The sequence below is a fragment of the Ornithorhynchus anatinus genome, chromosome 1 (genome assembly GCF_004115215.2).
Source record: "Ornithorhynchus anatinus isolate Pmale09 chromosome 1, mOrnAna1.pri.v4, whole genome shotgun sequence".
Classification (NCBI taxonomy): Eukaryota; Metazoa; Chordata; class Mammalia; order Monotremata; family Ornithorhynchidae; genus Ornithorhynchus; species Ornithorhynchus anatinus.
This window is the reverse complement of record NC_041728.1, coordinates 107,656,818-107,675,282: the sequence shown is the minus strand read 5'-3', so window position 1 is coordinate 107,675,282 and position 18,465 is coordinate 107,656,818. Positions and strand designations below refer to the sequence as shown.

The 18,465-nt window shown below is 49.4% G+C and overlaps 1 protein-coding gene across 1 annotated transcript in view; it reads right to left on the bottom strand.

Moving 5' to 3' along the window:
• Positions 1–16,679, bottom strand: part of RASA2 (RAS p21 protein activator 2) — a 149,128-nt gene extending 132,449 nt beyond the window's left edge. Inside the window, exon 1 of the mRNA XM_029067960.2 lies at positions 16,607–16,679. The gene's annotated coding sequence lies outside the window, so the exon portion shown is untranslated. The remainder of the gene's footprint in view (positions 1–16,606) is intronic.
• Positions 16,680–18,465: the final 1,786 nt, after the last annotated feature.

Genomic DNA, 18,465 nt, shown 5'->3' with positions numbered 1-18,465 from the left:
CTTCGGACACTTTTTTTTAAATATTTGTTAAGCGCTTACTATGTTCCAGGCACTGTACTAAGCACCGGAGTAGATATAAGCTAATCAGGTAGGATACAGTCCATATCTCACATGGGGCTCACAGTTTTCATTCCCATTTAACATATGAGGGAACTGAGGTGCAGAGAAGTGAAGTGCCTTGCCCAAAGTCACACAGCAGACAGGTGTCAGAGCCGGGATTAGAAGCCAAGTCTTTTTCATTCATTCTTTTCACTCAATCATATTTATTGAGTGCTTACTGTGTGCAAAGCACTGTACTAAGCACTTGGGAAAGTACAATACAGCAATAAACAATGGCTTTCCCTTCTAGACTGTGAGCCCGTTGTTGGGTAGGGACTGTTTCTATTTGTTACCGAATTTTACTTTCCAAGCACTTAGTACAGCGCTCTGCACGCAGTAAGTGCTCAATAAATACGACTGAATGAATGAATGAATTCCCTGCTCACAAGGAGCTCACAGTCTAGAGTCGGGGAGACAGACATCAATAGAAATAAATAAAATTACAGATATGTACATAAAGTGCTTTGGGGCTGGGAGAGGGGAAGAGCAAAGGGATAAATAAAGTTACAGATCCCAGGCACATGCTCTTTCCACTAGATCACACTGCTTCTCTCGATAGCCTCCCCACCCTCAGCCCCACAGCACATGTACATAGCCATAATTGATTTAATGTCTGTTTCTTCTCTCTAAACTGTGAGCTCCCTGTGGGCAGGGAACATTCATTCAATTGTATTTATTAATGACTAACTCGGTGCAGAGCACTGTACTATGCGTTTAGGAAAGTGCAATACAACAACAGTGACATTCCCTGCTCCCGATGAGCTCATAGTCGAGGGAGGGGAAGATACACATCAATACAAATCAATAAAATGACGGATATATACATAAGTGTTGTGGGGCTGGGGGTGGGGGGGTGGGGAAGAGCAAAGGGCACAAGTTGGGGTGATGCAGAAGGGAGTGGGAGATGAGGAAAAGTGGGGTTACCTACTCTATTGTACCGTACTCTCCCAAGGGCTTAATACCGTGCTCTGCGTGCAATAAGTACTCAACCAAACTGTATCCAACACGATTTTTTTGTATCTACCCCAGCGATTAGAACAGTGCCTGGCACATAGTAAGCACTTAAATGCCATTAGAATTACGTAAGAATTAGACAAGGTCCCCTTCCATCAGGGAGCTTCCAGTCTAAAAGCAGAACTATTTCGTGACAGCTTCGACTCTCTGTTACAAACTCTAAGAGCAACAATCTGACCTAACCCACTTCCGATGTCACCTTATTGAATTACTCTGTCCTTGGGCAGGTTGAAAGATGCTTTAAAAATGAAAATAAAAAACCATAAGACCACTTGCTTGGCTAAGTGGTCCCCACCTGCAATGACAGAGCCAAATCCCCCACTGGACAATCTGGAATTAGACTCAGATGCACACAGTTCCAACGGATCAGGGCTTTTCCACAGGCAGCTTCTGAATCAACAATTGATAACTCATCTCTTAAGTCACAGAAGTGCTATCGGTTTCCCAAGTTTGCTTTACAGAACCAAACAAAATGCAATCGACAGTGGAAATTATTCTTCGTGCCAAAGAAGAGACTATATTTTATGACATAACTCTAGCTTCCCAGACTAAAGAAAACCAAAGTGATAGCTGATGTCCTCTCTTTGTGGGTAGGGAATGCAGCTACCGACTCTGCTGTATTGTACTTTTCCATGCGCTCAGCACATAAAGGTTCAATACAGTACTATTGATTAACTGACTGATTGATCTTTGAACTCATCTAAGTCTAGATTAACCTGCAGCCACAGATTTAGCAGTGAGAGGAACACAGAAAGGGGTATTCAGCTAGTCATCAGGGTGGTTCGTGAAGGAACGACACCGTCAAGGTGAGCTGCAATTCAGAGAAGTTGTACACTAACCAAATCAGTCAAGAAAGTGCAAGATGACTTTGAGAATCCCAGAGGGTTAAAATTTCCTTTCCTCAATTCTTCTGAAAGATGAGAATGGGAGACTACATATAAGTATACTTCCTGCGGGACAGGAACTGGGTGCAACTTGATTAACCTGTATCTATCCCAGCGCTCAGACCAGTGCCTGATGCCATAAGAAGCACTTAAATACCATAAAAAAAAGTACATAGATATTCACTCACACAAAACTGATGTGTCACAATTTTGCTCCTAAGATTGCCCTTTTGCCTACTCCACCCCCGGCCACCACACTAAGAAGAAAACAACGGACGAAAAGGTAAAGGTTAGCGTGGCGTAGTGGATAGAGTATAGGCCTGGGAGTCAAAAGGTGATGGGATCTTCGCCACTTGTCTGCTGTGTCACCTCGGGCAAGTCACTTCACTTCCCTGGGCCTCAATTACATCTGTAAAATGAGGATTGAGACTATGAGCCCCAGGTGGGACAGGGACTGTGTCCAACCTAATTTGCTTGTACCCACCCCAGTGCTTTGTACAGGGTCTGGCACACAGTAAGCGCTTGAGAAATGCCATTATTATTATCCCAGAAAATGCCGATCAATCAATGCTATTTATTGAGTGCTTTACTGTGTGCTCAGCACTGTACTAAGCACTTGGGAACAGTGCTTGGCACATAGAAAGCACTTAAATAACATTATTATTTAACATAGTTAAATATATATTCATTCAATAGTATTTATTGAGCGCTTACTATGTGCAGAGCACTGTACTAAGCACTTGGAATGTACAATTCAGCAACAGATGGAGACAATCCCTGCCCAATGATGGGCTCACAGTCTAACAGGGGGAGACAGACAGCAAAGCAAAACAGAACAAAATAAAAACAAAAGAACATTATCACAATAAATAGAATCAAGGGAATGCACATCTCATTAACAGAATAAATAGGGTAATAAATAATATACACACATGAGGACAGTGTGGAGGGGAAGGGAGGGAGGGGGGAGGGAGAGGAGCAGAGGGTGGGGTGAGGAGAGGGGGAGGAGAAGGGAAAGGGGGGCTCGGCTGAGGGGAGGTGAAGGGAGAAGGGGGAGGAGCAGAGAGTGGAGGAGGAGCGGGGGGGAGGGGAAGCTCAGTCTAGGAAGGCCTCTTGGAAGAGGTGAGCTCTCAGTAGGGCTTTGAAGAGGGGAAGACAGTTTGGCCGATGGGAGGAGGGAGGGCATTCCAGGACAGCGGTAGAATGTGGGCCAGAGGTCGACGAGGTCGACGGCAGGACAGGTGCGAATGAGGGGCTGTGAGGAGGTGAGCGGCAGAAGAGCCGAGCATGCGGGGTGGGCAGTAGAAAGAGAGAAGGGAGGTGAGGTAGGTGGGGGCAAGGGGATGGAGAGCCTTGAAACTCAGAGTGAGGAGTTTTTGTTTCGGGCGGAGGTCGATAGGCAACCACTGGAGGTTTTCAAGGAGGAGAGTGACATGCCCAGAGCATTTCTGCAGGAAGATGATCCGGGCAGTGGAATGAAGAATAGACTGGAGCGGGGAGGGACAGAAGGAAGGGAGATTAGAGAGAAGGCTAACACAATAATCCATTCAGGATATTATGAGAGCTTGTACCAGCACGGTAGCCATTTGGATGGAGACGATAGGGTGGATCTTGGCGATACTGTAAAGGTGAGACCGGCAGGCATTGGTGAGGGATTGGATATGTGGGGTGAATGAGAGAGCTGAGTCAAGGATGACACCAAGGTTGCAGGATAATATAACATATTAGTTAACATTAACTAATTATTATTACAATATAACAGAGTTGGCAGAGCTGTTCCCTGCCCACAATAAACTCACAGTCTAGAGGAGGAGATGGACATTAATATAAATAAATAAATTACTTGTCACTTGTCAGCCACTTGTAAGCCACTTGTAAGCCACTTGTCAGCTGTGTGACTGTGGGCAAGTCACTTAACTTCTCTGTCCCTCAGTTCCCTCGTCTGTAAAATGGGGATTAAGACTGTGAGCCCCACATGGGACAACTTGATTCCCCTTTGTCTACCCCAGCGCTTAGAACAGTGCTCGGCACATAGTAAGCGCTTAACAAATACCAACATTATTATTATTACATTAATATAAATAACTAAATTACGGATATGGACCTAAGTGCTGTGAGGCCGAGGGAAGGGTGAGTGAAGGGTACAGATCCAAGTGCAATGTTGGCATACTGGGACAAACCAAAGGTGGATGAAGGTCTCCAGCTCTGAAGTTTTAACTTTTATTTTCAACCCAACAGTCTCAGGGTATAGCGAGTTTAAGGGTGCCGAACTTCTTTGAGATGTGAAAGTCTCCATGCAAATAGGAGTAAATCCCTAGAAAAGCAGAATTATTTAATGGATTTAGAGCTCTGATTTTTGTTCAGCATTTTTCACTGAAAAAATCATTTGCCTACGAGTTTATGGAAGTTGCAATTTATCTTGTAAACAATACTTAGGAGCTTATAAAAAAACTACAATCGACTTAATTGCTATGAAAGCTCATTAGTTCATCCGCTGCATTGCCTAATACGTGGCTGTAATTTCTAAAAGGCACCCTGGTATGTGGCAAAACTGCTTATTAAAATTGTTCCCTGCACGGCTACTTTTCAAAATTAACTATCACAGACGATTCAACTTCCCCTTCGATAGGGCAGAAACCGGAGGCCGGGGTTACAATGAGCTTGCTGCCAAATTTCCATTAAAAAAAAAAAAATCAAAGTGATTTTTGTCTAGCACTGCTATAAACCATGTGAACTGGCAGGCTACAGCAAGGAGCTTGACTCCATCTAAAACAACAAAGTAAAGAGCCAAGAACTCCCCACTGCTCAGGGCTGATTATTATGCTGGCTGGCTCACCTACCAATCCATTTCCTCCTTCCTCCTATCTGTAACTTATTTTAGTGTCCCTTTCCCCTGCTAGATTATACACTCCTTGAGGGCAGGAATCCTGCCTACTGCCTCTACTGAACTCATCCAAGCACTTAGTACGGGGCTCTAAACACACAAGGTGCTCCATAAAAATAGACCGACAAGTTCCTTCAAGAAAAGAATAAACTAACTTGAGACTTCCCAACTGCAGAAAACCAATTTTCATCACTGGGAAGCAGCGTGGTCTAGTGAAAAGAGCCCGGGCCTGAGAGTCAGAGGATGCGGGTCCTATTCCCAGATCCACTGCTTGCCTACTGTGTGACGTCGGGCAAGTCACTACGCTGCTCTGGGCTTCGGTTCCCTCATCTGCAAAATGTGGATTCGACACCTATCCTCCCTCCTCCTTAGACCCTGAGCCCCATGTGGACCAGGGACTGTGACCGACCCAAATAATCTGAACCTACCCCAGTGCTTAGAATAGGGCTTGACACATAATAAATCCTTAATAAGTTCTATAAAAAAGAAACAAATAAAACAAACCAAGGAACCCATTTGGGTTATCTTTTCCGGTTCTTGTTTCTTCACCAGCCTTCTCCCCCAGCCTTCTCCCCCGTCGGTCGCCTCTCTACTCCTAAGACTAGCCAGTTTAAGATAGTGGGTCAGTCTACCATATTTATTGAGCGCTTGTGTGCAGGACACTATACTATGCACTTGGGAGAGTACAATATAACAATATAACAGACATTTCCTGCACACGGGAGCTTACAGTCTAGAGCGGGAGACAGACATTACTATACATAAATAAATTACAGATAAGTACTTAAGTGCCGTGGGGCTGGGAGTGGGGATGAATAAAGCAGCAAGTCAGGATGATGCAGAAGGGAGTGGGAGAAGAGGAAAGGAGGGCTTAGTCAGGGAAGGCCTCCTAGAGATATGCCTTCAATAAGGCTTTGAAAGCAGGGACAGTAATTGAATAATAAGAATAGCCGGTTGAAGAGTAGTCGGTTTGGACGGGCTCATCTAACTCATTGGCCAGCTAGACCTAGCTAAGTAAAATACTAATAGCTTAACTAAAGTAGCTGGATTCAAAGTTAAGTGACTCTTTCACCCAAACACTCCACACTGGCTTCAGACCCTTATGTGTACACTCGTTGTGGGCAGGGAATGTGTCTGTTTATTGTTATATTGCATCCTCCCAAGCACTTTTTACAGTGCTCTGCACACAGTAAGGGCTCAATAAATACGACTGACTAACTGGCGTGGTATTTCTCACTCATGTAATGACTCTGTTTGGGCACTACATTCAGCTGTGCCTAAACGGATGTTTTCTCTTGGCATTTTGGCTAGAGTGCTGTTGGGGAATTAGGAGCCATCCGTCTGACAATGCGAACCCTTTTGGATGCAGCCCTCCTCAGCGTGGCAGCGATTAGTTCAGTGCCTCTGCACCCAGGAAGAGCTCAATAAATACTATTACTACTGGAAGTGACATTTAGCAGGTGGGTGCACAGCGTGGGAAAGGAGAAGACACCAGCACAAACTTTCCTCACCGAGGAGTTTGCAAAAACGAAGCCCCTGCATCAGAAAATTGGATGTATGGTAAAAATCAACCCGGTACTGGTACTATTCGGCAAGTATTCATATTCGCCTTTTGGATTTTTTAGAAAAAGGAACAATCAAGTGATTTCAGGAGAACCGAGTTGAATGACTGCTTAGGACAAACTTAGCCGAAAGAAATGATCACTGATGTATATCACCAGTCAGCAATCTCCCCTGGGGGGACAAAGGAAGAATTTGAGGCATTTTTAAGGTGTGCTCATAAATCCTAAAAAGGAGAACAAGTGGCTAGCAACACGATGTTAACAGGTGGTAGGACATAAATTCTGATGTACACTTGTCTGTAACAAATGTCAAAAAGATTCATCTCACGCACATTCTCTTTAACACATGGAATTTCCATTTATCTGAAAGCAATAGTAATGAATGAACCGGCTTCGAAAACACCACCTGGGCTTGCATGAAGTCTACACTATATTTGGTTTTAGTGTTTTACATTTTTCGGATTTGGTACTTGTCTTAACAGTTTCAACTCCTTAATTAATGAATACTTGTAAATCATTCTGCCCCTACTTTACAGGTTAAAAATGAAGTATATCATTGCCCGACATCCTCGAGCAAAGCACCCATTTCCCTTCAGACCACTTTCCAGTTTCATGATCCTTTCTAAATCTAGCTCAGACTATGATGAATATTCTAAATGATTAGAAGTTTTACAAAGGGTTTTGGACTGAAGCATGTTAACACAGAAAACTGCATCCTAAAGTAGCAGGGGAATGCACGCGTGAAGCTCACGGTCTAGACAGTTCACTGTGCTCCGATCTCGTCTACCTCACCGCCGACCCCTTGCCCACATCCTCCCCTTTGCCTCGCCCTCCCCTCCCCCTCCATTTATGCCAGACCATCACTCTCCCCACCTTCAAAGACTTATTAAAGGTCACATCTCCTCCAAGAGGCCTTTCCCAATTAAGCCCTCCTTTCCCCAACTCTTCCCCTGTTTCTACTGCTGTGGCCTGTGCATTTGGATCTGTGACCTTTGGGCGTTTGATAGTCACCCCACCCTCAACTCCACAGTATGTACATACCTTTAAATTATATATTATAAATTACTCACTTACAATAATGTCTGCCTCCCCCCTCTAGACTTTAAGCTCGTTCTGGGCAGGGAACGCGTCTGCTAACTCAGGTGCACTGTACTCTCCCAAGCTCTTAGTAGGGAGCTCTGCACATAACAAGCACTCAATAAATACCATTGATTGATTGGAGACAATTCAATTCATTTCAGAATGGTGTTCTAAGGGACTCTCCTTGGTCAATAAAACTCCACAAGCTAATCTTGGCCTACCTCCTGTCTCCCTTCGAATAACACATACCATCTTCTTCCCTGCCACTTTTTCTCAATTCCCCGCTACCAGAAACATGAATCTAGCAGCTTTCTCAAAGCTCATATTTTAAATAATAACAACAATAACAATAATATTGCATTTGTTAAAGGGCTTATTATGTCTTAAGCACTGTAGTAAGCATTGGGATAGACACCAGATAATCGGGTCCCAATCTAAGTGGGAGAACTAGTACTGAATCCCCATTTTGCAGATGAGGGAACCAAAGCCCAGAGAAGTTAAGTGACTTGTCCAAGGTCAAACAACAGACAAATGGCAGAGCAGGAATTAGAACCCAGGTCCTCTGACCCCAGGCCAATCCTCTTTCCACTATGCCATGCTACTTCTCTTCATTTCAAATTATGGAGGGAAACTGATTTTTTTATTTGCCGGTTTCTCTCTCCACCCTTATATAACTCAAAAATTATGAAGTCCTTTGGCTTCAGTGAAATTAGACCGTCTCGTGTATTTATAAAAACCTAAGTCTACTTTAGATTAAATCATTCTTTGGTACAAAACCTCTAAAACTCTACTAATGTGCTGATTCTTCAATCAATGTTCTAAGAAGTAGGACCCTCAATCCTAAGCAGAAGATGAGCTGATCAACGGTATCAAAACCAGCAGCCCCCAGGGAAGAATCAAAGAGAGCATTACCCTAGAAGTCCAGGCATTGGCCCTTCCCTCTGTCCCTCCCACTTCAGTGGCCCGGCAAGCATTGGATGCCAAGTGTTGGCTAGCAGGTTTGATAGGGGCTACTAGTACTGATGACAGAGAGCCCCTAAGAGACTGTAAGCTTGCTGTGGGCAGGGAATGTGTCTATTACTGTACTCTTCTAAATGCTTAGTACAGCGCTCTGCACACCATAAGTGCTCAATAATTACAATTGCATGAATGAACACAGTTCTAGGGCCCTCTGGCACCATTTGAAAACCATGCCGCAGCAAAGCGTGGATTTTATTATTATTATGGTATTTGCTAAGCAATTACTATGTTCCAGGCACTGTCCTAAGCGCTGGGGTAGTTACGAGCTAATCAGGTTGGACACAGTTACTGTCCCACATGGGGTTCCCAGTCTTAATCCCCATTTTCCAGGTGAGGTAACGGAGGCCTAGAGAGGTGAAGTGACATGCCAAAGGTCACACAGCAGACAAGCAGCCCAGTCGCGATTAGAACCCACATCCTCTGACTCCCAAGACTGTACTCTTGCCACTAGGCCATGCTGCTTCCCCATTTAACAGTACCTTCTCCCTGAAGACTCGGGTCGAATACTGGGAGGAAGGGTGGGTTTTTCAGCCACCTAGCCCTGGGCCAGAGGAGCTGAGGAGAGAGGTTTGAGGGCTGGAGAGAGACGCGACCATGAGGATTCTGGCTTTCCCGGCCTCCCACCGGCTAGCTCTCCATGATTCGGTCTCTCCCCATTCCTCCTGTCACTCCTGACGGCTGGCTCTCTCCCGAACTCTTCTTCTACACCTCAGGCCCGGTGACAGGGTGTAGTCCGATGGGCCAGAACCCCCTGATGCATGAGGGGGGATTTCTGAGAAGCAGCCTGAATTAATATACTACAAGGCAGAGACAGTTTCTGGAGCACATTAGCTAACAGGAAAAGACAGAACGTGTCTCAATGGGGCAATTCTCCGGAGCCCCAGGTGGCCCCCATGGGGGTGAGCGGCCCAGGAGGCGGCAGCCCTGAGGGAGGGCACCGAGGGGTGCCCACCCACAGTCAGCCAGCGGGGCTCTGCCCCTTCCTCTCCCAGGGGGCTGGACCCAACCGCTGTGGATCCATGGGACCCATCCCTGCACGAGACCAGCAGTTGACTGGTGAAGCCCCGGAGAATTTCAGGGCTCAACTGCAAGTGTGGATCTGGGTCCCCAGTTGCCCACGGAAAAACCCCAAGTCCTCATTATTTACCCACTTTCTCGGGTGACCTGAGTCTTGCAGGTGATTCAGGGTGGGGCTTGGGAAATGGCCACTTGGAAGATGGGATTTCCGAGGAGAGGCTGTGAACCTTCCCCCAGCCTAGTGGGTTTCAATGTGGTCCAGATTGTAGGGAAGAGGGTTTGCCCAATTGCTCAGGGCCCCGGCAGGCGGAGGCATCTCCTAGACTTTGGACTCTTCACGCTCAGCCTACCCTTTCCCCTTGCTCTAAATTAGAATTTGGCAGATGGACATGGCTTGAGTCCTTTGTCTCCATCGTACTTTCCCGAGGTCTTAGGACCGTGCTCTGCACATAAGCTCCTTGTGGGCGATGTTCTGTCTACCTATTCACTGTCCTCTCCTAAGCACTTAGTACAGTGCTCTGTACACAGTGGATGCTCAATCTACACCAGCGTGGCCTCAGGAAAGACCACTTTCCAGTGGAAAGAGCGCGGGCCCGGGTGTCAGAGGAGGTGGGTTCTAATCCGAGCTCTGCCATCTGTCTGCTGTGTGACCTTGGGCAAGTCACTTTACTCCTTTGTGCCTCAGTTCCTTCATTCGTAAAATGTAAGCACCATGTGGGACAGGGACTGTGTCCAACCTGATTACCTTGTATCTACCCAGGCACTTGGCAAATAGTAAATGCTCAACAAATACCATAATTTCTCCGTCCTCAGTTACCTCATCTGTAAAATAGGGATTAAGATTGTGAGCCTCACGTGGGACAACCTGATTACCCTGTATCTACCCCAGCACTTAGAATAATGCTCGCACATAGTAAGAGCTTAAGTACCAACATTATTATTATTATAATTATTATCAACTGATGGACAGTGGGTGTGCAATAAATGCTACCAATGATGATGGCAAAGGACACATGGAGCAAACATCCAGGGCATAAGGGGAACCCTCTTTTTCCCCACTCTCTGGATACTAAATGGATAGGTAAGAGGTCCCTGCCAGTAAAGGATCAGAGAGGAAACCTTCGCACCTCATTATGAACAACTGCAGCTCCCCCAGTTCCAACAGTCCAGTCCGCAGGAGACAGATTGGGGGAAGGGGGACACCGACTTCTAAGGTGGGGCGGGACGGCTCCAGGCCAACTCGTGAAGCAGACATTTTCATTTTAAAGAACGAAACAGAATCCAACGAGGCAGAATTTGGACTGCAATTTTCCTGCCTGCTTAACTGCTCCCATATGGCCTATTTTCTTTAACACGTTGCTACTAAAATCAAGTCGTCTGAATTTCTCACAATTAAAAGTGCAGGTCAGCCTACTCCATTCACGGTTCAGTTCTCCGGGCTTTCCCCAGACTATAATGGTGAGAAGCTCACGGAGATGGGAAGTGAGAAGTGAGTGTCCTCGTGCCCAGCAAAATCCCTTCAGACTGGCAAAATCAGTAATAATAATCAACATCATCATTGTAATAAAACAATAATAATAATTATTATGTATTTACTAAGTGCTTACTACGTGCCAAGCACTGTTCTAAGCACTGGGGTGGATACAAGATAATCAGGTTGTTCCACGTGGGGCTCACAGTCTTATTTCCCATTTTACAGATGAGGTAACTGAGGCACAGAGAAGTTAAGTGGCTTGCTCAAGGCCACACAGCAGACAAGTGGCGGAGCCGGGATTAGAACCCACGACCTCTGACTCCCCAGCCTGGGCTCTTTCCACTAAACCACGCCATTTATCATAATGTCTCATAATAACAGTGCTTATGAAGTACTTACTATGCGCTAAAAGACAAGGTAGATTGGACACCGTCAAACATCTACCCCTCTTCATCAATGGTATTTTCTGAGCACTTACTGTGTGCTGAGCATTGTACTAAGTGCTTGGGAGAGTACAATACAACAGAGCTGGTAGACAGGCTTCACCCTGTTCCTTTTATACATATATTCTTTTTAAAAAAGGTCCCGTGAGGGATAAACAAACACACACACAATGCATGGAGGCACAATATCTAGTGACTCGGAACACTTATCCATAATTTTCACTCCGTGTGAGGTGCCCACTTGTGCCTTTATGGGAACCATTAATTGACCACGTCCAACCATTTGAGTGGATTCGATAGACAACCGCGTCATTCGACCTGGCAGAGGGAAGAACATCTCTTTTACGTCTCTGTCTTTAAGGTGGTTGCAGAGGCTTCCTCTACACACCCTGTGATTACTCAGCCCGGGGAAGAGAAGGCTAAAAAAGTGACTCTTAACTGTCTTTACGACTACGGCAAAATTTTATGACGACAATGATCAGCTGCTCTCCGTGCCCAACGAGGCCCAAACTCAAGGAAATAGGCTTCAAACTGAGGCAGAAGGGACTTTGGAGGCGCCTAAGAAAGGACTTACTATCTGCCATAGAGACCAGACAGTACAATATACTAGAAAGGGCGGTTGTGGAATCTTTCTTGATCCCTAGAATCTTTTAAGAAAACGGGTCCCTGAGATCATGGGCCATGTCTGGGCACGACTGCGTACGACTATGTACACATCGGGATGGGGTTACATGTGTGGGTGGTCAGTGGTGGGAGGGTGGGGGGTCCCTGTGTGTGTATGTTCCTGCCATGATCTTATGGTCCGAAACATGCTTACCCTTTGAAAATTCTGAGCCGCCGGGCATTCAAAGATCCATCTTTAAAAACTAAATCTGTTCTGCGATTTTGCCCGTAACCGCGCTAGGCACGTTTCGTGAACGTTCAGCGCCGGTCAAACAGTGCTCCCCAGAGTAGTGATTAAATGCGTCAGAAAGGAAATAAGTAGGTTCTGCACGGGTTTTACATGACCGTGTTCTGAGACGCTCAGGAAGCTACCACATCCTGCTTCTCCCTAGTTGCTTTGCAGCACTGTCAGTCCCGCTGTCGTCCTTCGAGTTTCAACTGCAGCAGGTTGTGGGAATTTACAGGTGCTGACAGAGTGTCACTCCCTTTCCAACAACCTAAAGGGCAGTTTCACACACTCCATTCAGCCCAGCCTTTATTCCGAGGCTGCCTGAGGCCCATTGCTCTGCCAGAGCATTTGACCGATCAACTCAGCACTCAAACTTCTTGCCACAGTGTCTATCTGTCTCTCTCTCACACACACACACTTGCAAACACTCACAGATCCCACACACAAACACGCACGCACTCCCCGACATCTGTGACTCTGACAGAGAGACCAAGAAACACAGAGGCAGACCCAGACTCACAGACACGGATCCAGAGACAGTCCCAGACACACCAAAACACACACACACATAAACACAAGAGACATACCAACACACATATACAGAGGCAGAGACAGTCCCGGACACACCAAAACACACACACACCAACATGAGACACACACTAACACACATAAACATAAGCCAGACCCAAACACCCCAAAACACACACATGAACACGAGATACACTAACTCACACATACAGAGTCAGTCACGGATGCAGAGACAGTCCCAGACACACCAAAACACACACACAAACATGAGCCAGACCAAAACACACACACAAACATGAGACACACTAACTCACACCTACAGAATCAGACACGGAGGCGGAGACAGTCCCAGACACATCAAAACACCCACACATAAACACAAGCGACATACTAACACACACATATAAAGGCAGAGACAGTCCCAGATACACACCAACATGAGACACACACTAACACACACAAACATGAGCCAGACCCAAACACACCAAAACACACACATGAACAAGAGACACACTAACTCACACCTACAGAGTCAGACACGGAGGCAGAGACAGTCCCAGACACACCAAAACAGACATACAAACACGAGAGACACGTTAACACGCGCCAGACCCAAACACACCAAAACACACACATGAACAGGAGAGACACACTAACTCACACATACAGAGTCAGACACGGAGGCAGAGACAGTCCCAGACACACCAAAACACACACACACATAAACACAAGAGACAAACTAACACACACATACAGAGGCAGAGACAGTCCCGGACACATCAAAACACACACACATACATGAGAGACACACTAACACAGGCAAACATGAGCCAGACCCAAACACACCAAAACACACACACGAACACCAGACACACTAACACACACAGAGGCGGCCACAGATGCAGAGACGGTCCCAGACGCACCAAAACACCCTCACAAACATGAGACACACACTAACACACACAAACACGAGAGACACACTAACACACACAAACATGAGCCGGACCCAGACACACCAAAACACGCACCCACACGAACACGAGGGACCCACGAAGACATAGAAACATGAGTCAGACCCAGACATACTCCACAAACCCAGGACAAACCATCCACACCCACAAACGTAAGACAAACCCAGCCTCACCCCACACGGAAACATGTGACAGGCTGAGACACACAGAAAGGTACACGCTGACAAACAGAGCGGATGCAGCCACACGGAAACATGAAACAGGCTCGGGCATACGAACCGAGGAAGCGCTAAATAAATACCATCGAATGGCACACGTGCATGCACACACAAGCCTGGAACACCAGGGAAACACAGCCACATCTCTTTATTCTTTGAGACTTGTTAGATCATCTGTTACCAAATTGTACTTTCCAAGAACCTAGTACAGTGCTCTGCACACAGTAAGTGCTCAATAAATACAATTGCATGAATGAATGAAAGAAGCCTGGCTTAGTGGAAAGAGCCCGGGCTTGGGAGTCAGGGGCCGTGGGTTCTAATCCCACCTCTGCCACTTGTCAGCTGTGTGACTTTGGACAGGTCACTTCACTTCTCTGTGCCTCAGTTCCCTCATCCGTCAAATGCTAATCCAGAGCTTAGTACAGTGCTCTGCACACAGTCAGCACTCGGTTAACACGAGTGAATGAATGAAAAAGGGGATGAAGACTAAAAGGGGATGAAGACTATGAGCCCCACGTGGAAAAACCTGATTTCCCTATACCTACCTCAGTGCTTAGAACAGTGCTTGGCACATAGAAAGCGCTAAGGCAACACCATCATTATGGCCATTATTATTAATCGTCTACACAGACACCAGGAACTCGACGGGCCCAGACCCACACGTGTTTGTGTGGGGGAGTGTTCTGGCGGGTCTGGCTCTGGCTCAAGTTTATGTGTCTAAGAAACACCATCATTATTATCATTATTATTATTAATCAAATACACAGACACCAGGAACATAATAGGCCCTGACCCACAAAATGCAGGAACCTGAGCCCCACGTGGGACAACCTCATTACCTTGGATCTTCCCCAGCACCGAGGGCAGTGCGTGGCCCATAGTAAGCGCTTAACAAATATCATCATTATTGCTTATCATTGTTATTATCATTATTATTATTATAGGCAGACGCAGAAGACAGCCCCAGACCCCCAAATCCCTGCCCACCCACACTCGACAAGGCCGGCCAGACAAAAACAGACCCACAAAATACACACACACACACTAATAATAATAATAATAATAATAATAATAATGATGGTATCTGTTAAGCGCTTACTATGTGCCATGCACTGTTCTAAACGCTGGGGGGGAGATACAAGGTGATCAGGTTGTCCCACGTGGGGCTTCACAGTCCTCATCCCCATTTTACAGATGAGGTCACTGAGGCCCAGAGAAGTTGAAGCGACTTGCCCAAAGTCACCCAGCTGACAAGTGGCGGAGCCGGGATTCGAACCCACGACCTCTGACTCCCAAGGCCGGGCTCTTTCCACGGAGCCACGCCCCTTCTTGATATATGATTTTATTTATCTTGATGGTATTGCTGCCTATTCGTTTTGTCGTCTGTCTCCCCCCCCTTCTAGACTGTGAGCCCGTTGTGAGGCCGGGATGGTCTCTCTCTGGGGCCGAATCGTCCCTTCCAAACGCTTAGTCCAGTGCTCTGCACCCAGTAAGCGCTCAATAAATACGACTGCATGTTTTGTTCTAACGTCTGTCTCCCCCTTTCAGACCGGGAGCCGGTTGTTGGGTAGGGATTCTTTCTCTGTTGCCTAATTGTACTTTCCAAGCGCTTAGTCCAGTGCACCCAATAAGCGCTCACTAAATACGATTGAATGAATATTGATGTATTTTGATGGCACTGCTGCCCGTTTCCTCGTTTTGCTGTCTCTTGTGAGCCCGTGGCGGGGCAGGGATGGTCTCTCTGTTGCCCCACTCTCCCTTCCAAGCGTTTAGGCCAGTGCTCTGCACCTAGTAGGCGCTCAATAAATACGATTGAATGAATAGGGATGTATTTTGATGGCACCGCTGCCCGTTTCCTCGTTTTGCTGTCTCTTGTGAGCCCGTGGCGGGGCAGGGATGGTCTCTCTGTTGCCCAATTGTCCCTTCCAAGCGTTTAGGACAGTGCTCTGCACCTAGTAGACGCTCAATAAGTACGATTGAATGAATAGGGATGTATTTTGAAGGCACTGCTGCCCGTTTCCTCGTTTTGCTGTCTCTTGTGAGCCCGCGGCGGGGCAGGGATGGTCTCTGTGTTGCCCCACTCTCCCTTCCAAGCGTTTAGGCCAGTGCTCTGCACCTAGTAGACGCTCAATAAGTACGATTGACTGAATAGGGATGTATTTTGATGGCACCGCTGGCCGCGTCCCCCTCCGGAGCCCGGCGGGGGGCAGGGAGGTCTCCCCCTGGGGCCCAACCGGCCCTTCCGAGCGCTTAGGGCAGCGCTCTGCACCCAGCGGGCGCTCGATAAGGACGATGGCATGAACGAAGCCACGCTAAACACGCACACAGAGCGAGAGAGAGGGAGACGAACGGACGGCGGGCCGGGGGCCACACCCAGATGGGGGCAGAGGCTCCTCGACAGCCGGAGGGAGGGTGGGGCGGAGCCCCCCGGCCCCCCGCAGCCTGGAAGCGGAGCCCGGGAGCGGCCCGCCATTTCCTGCCCGGCCCCGGCCCCGGCCCCGACCCCGACCCGCTGCTCACAGATCTTTCCGCGGAGGCTCTGCAGCACTCGGACGTCCCGGCCGGCCCCGTCCTCGCTCTCCCGGCCGCTCCCGCTCCCGCTCCCGCTCCCGATCGCCGCCGCCGCCGCCGCCATGCTGAGCTTCCTCCCGCTGCTGCCGCTCCGCCGCCCTCCAGGCCGACTGCGGGGCCTGCGCGGCCGGCCGGGGAGGGGGTCGCACACGTGACCCCGTGGCCACGCCCACCGCCCTCGCTCCGCCCTGGCCACGCCCCCGCCCCATCCGGTCCCGTCCCGGCTCGGGCCCCGCCCCTCGTTGGCCGGGCCTCCTCTCTGGCTCCGCCAATCGCCGTCTCTCTCCTCCTGGCCCCGCCCCCTCTTCCTTTCTGGCCCCGCCCCCTGTCTGGCCCCCGCCAATCGCCGTCTCTCCTCCTGGCCCCGCCCCCTCCCTCGCTCTCTGGCCCCGCCCCCTCCCTACCTCTCTGGCCCCGCCCCCTCCCTACCTCTCTGGCCCCGCCAATCGCCGTCGCTCTCCGCCTAGCCCCGCCCCTCTCTTCCTCTCTGGCCCCGCCCCCTCTCCGGCCCCTCCAATCGCCGTCGCTCTCCGCCTGGCCCCGCCCCCTCTTCCTCTCTGGCCCCGCCCCTTCCTGGCCCCGCCAATCGCCGTCTCTCTCCTCCTGGCCCCGCCCCCTCCCTCGCTATCTGGCCCCGCCCCTCTTTGGTCCCGCCCCTCTTTGGTCCCGCCCCCTCTTCCTCTCTGGCCCCGCCCCCTCTCAGGCCTCTCCAATCACCGCCTCTCTCCTCCCCGACCCCACCCTCTCCTTGGCCCCGCCCCATTCGGTCCCGTCCCGGATCTGGCCCCGCCCCTCGTTGGCCGGGCATCTTCTCTGGATCCGCCAATCGCCGTCTCTCTCCTCCTGGCCCCGCCCCTCCCTTCCTCTCTGGACACGCCCCTAGGCCCCCGCCCCCTCTCTGACCCCCAATCGCTGTCTCTCTCCTCACTGGCCCCGCCCTCTTCCTACCTTCCTGGCCACGCCCACATCCGATCCTGCCACGGTTCTGGCCCCGCCCCCTCTCTGGCCCGGCCAATCGCCATCTCGCTCCTCACTGGCCCCGCCCTCTTCCTCCCTCCTTGGCCCCGCCCCCATCTGATCCTGTCCCCGCGTTGGCCCCGCCCCCCTCTGGCTCCGCCAATCGCCGCCCCCTCCTTGGCCCCGCCCCATCCGATCCGGCCCCGGATCTGGCCCCGCCCCTCTCCGGCCCCGCCAATCGCCGTCTCCCTCATTGGCCCCGCCCCATCCGGTCCCGTCCCTGCTCTGACCCCGCCCCTTTCTGGCTCCACCAATCACCGCCCCTCTCCTCTCTGGCCCCGCCCTCTCCCTCCCTGACCCCTCCCCATCTGGCCCCGCCCCCATTCTGGCCCCGCCCCTCTCTGGCTCCGCCAATCGCCGTCTCGCTCCTCCGTGGCCCCGCCCCCTCCCTCCTTGGCCCCGCCTCCGTCTGCTCCTGACCCGTCTCTGGCCCCGCCCCTCTCTGGCCCCGCCCCTCCCTTGTCCTTTCTTTCATTCATTCAATCGTATTTATTGAGCGCTTACTATGTGCAGAGCACTGGACTAAGCGCTTGGAATGGACAAATCGGCAACAGATAGAAACAGTCCCTGCCCATTGACGGGCTCACAGTCTAATCGGGGTCTATCTAGTCCTGCCCCCTCTGGCCCCGCCCATCCCCCCCCTCCCTGGCCCCACCCTGGTCCCACCCTTCTCTGGCCCCATCTTATAATAATAATAATAATAAAAATAATAATAATAATAATAATGGTCTTTGTTAAGCGCTTACTACGTGCAGAGCACTGTTCTAAGCGCTGGGGTAGTCACAGGGGAA